Raw genomic sequence first — 1,867 nt, forward strand, 5'->3', positions numbered from 1 at the left:
TCTCCCCCGTCGGCGCCGCTCCCCTCCCCCTTCTTCTTCCCCGGTGGGTGCCCCTCCCCTCCCCCTTCTTCACCCGGCCGGATCCGGCCCTCCCTCTCCCAGATCCGGCCGGTGGCTGCGGTGGTGGTGGCCGGCGGCGGGGCGTGGTGGTGGCGGTGGCCCTCCCCTCCCCCTTCTTCTCCCCCACTGGCACCCCTCCCCTCCCCCTTCTTCTTCCCCGGCGGGTGCCCCTCCCCTCCCCCTTCTTCACCCGGCTGGATCCGGCCCTCCCTCTCCTGGATCCGGCCGGTGGCTACGGTGGTGGTGGTGGCCGACGGCGGGGCGTGGCGGTGGCGGCGGCCCTCCCCTCCCCCTTCTTCTCCCCCACCGGTGCCCCTCCCCTCCCCCTTCTTCTTCCCCGGCGGGTGCCCCTCCCCTCCCCCTTCTTCACCTGGCCGGATCCGGCCCTCCCCCTTCTGGATCCGGCCGGTGGCTGCGGTGGTGGTGGTGGTGGCCGCCGGCGGGGCGTGGTGGTGGTGGCGGCCCTCCCCTCCCCCTTCTGCTCTGATATTTTGATCATGTCTGTGGTTGAGGTTTATTAGAGTTGTATAAGATGAATTTTAATGGGAGAAGTGGTGATATCATAACATAGGAGATATCTGCATTCATTGTGATGATCACATCATGCACTACCATCTGATCTCTCTTTAACATTTCATTTTTACTGTAAACTTTTTCTAGTTTTATAGTATCTTGCAAGTCAGTAGTAGTTCTCTAAAGTCTAAATAGTTATTTGTTGGTTGTATTTTTTATGTGCAATCTGTGATGCAAATTCCCATTTCCTGAATCACTGTGATTATTGCAATCTATGATGCAAATTCCCATGTCCTGAATCACTGTGACTAATCCATTCCCATTTCATTTGTTTTCTGAATATAGTCTTACTATTATTATTGGAGTTCACTTGATTGGCCTTTCTGCTAGTGGCATCTTGACTGAAAACTGATGTGAATGGATTAGTAGCATACTTAATAGTGAAGTAGTTGATAAGTAGAGTTTAGAAATTTCCTTGGTGTTTAATTTTTCATTCAGATTGCCTTATTTGGAAATTAGTAGCTTAGGTTGTTCACATCTTGTAACGTTGTATGTGCATCAGGTAAACCTTATCGATGGCTTGAAACATTATGCCGACGTACTCTAAACGCACAATTAAAGCCAACATATGTATCCTCTCAGTCATTTAGTTCTTTGTATCTGCATTTTGTACTGAATTTATGTGTTATCCATTTACATGCCCATCCACTTGCAATGTGTGGTACGAAAAAGTAAAGTTAGTGTTTGTTTCTTACCTGTTGTGTATTTAACCAGTTGAGTATTAACAAAATGTTATCTGAACACTTAGTTATCTGCAGGGGCTTTGGCTAAACAAATTTCATACTTTCCAATGACAAGTTACAACTGTGGGATATGTAGGATGGCTTTTTTTCTACTGAAGTCTGGAGGAACTTAGCAAATACTACCTCCTGTATCGCAGTGACATTTTGGTTTTGCCCTAAGTTCTAATCTGTGTTCTATGCTTTCTCAAAGTGTATTAAGGTTGCTTGTGTTTACAGCATAAAACATGTGTCTCGAATCAGAACAAGAGCTTAAATGTTTTTTAGCAACATGTTGATAACTTTTGAGATAAAACAGCTAGCATGAAATCCCCTAAAGAAATGTAAAGCCTATGTTTGTACTATGTATCATAGCGAAATTTTTAACTTATTCTGAGTTGTTTGGATTTATATGTAGCACCATCTGTGAATGAGGAGGAATACCAGAACTATGAGAAGGTGGTTCCAAGATGATGTTTATTTTTTTGAGAACACATATGATGTCCTTTGTTTAA

The 1,867-nt window shown here is 46.0% G+C and overlaps 1 pseudogene; it reads left to right on the forward strand.

Annotated features, from left to right (window-relative positions):
- The first annotated feature begins 604 nt into the window (after positions 1-604).
- LOC136553068 (small nucleolar RNA Z195/SNORD33/SNORD32 family) lies at positions 605-685 on the forward strand (annotated as a pseudogene).
- The last annotated feature ends 1,182 nt before the right edge of the window (positions 686-1,867 follow it).

Source organism: Miscanthus floridulus, chromosome 4, assembly GCF_019320115.1.
Source record: "Miscanthus floridulus cultivar M001 chromosome 4, ASM1932011v1, whole genome shotgun sequence".
Classification (NCBI taxonomy): Eukaryota; Viridiplantae; Streptophyta; class Magnoliopsida; order Poales; family Poaceae; genus Miscanthus; species Miscanthus floridulus.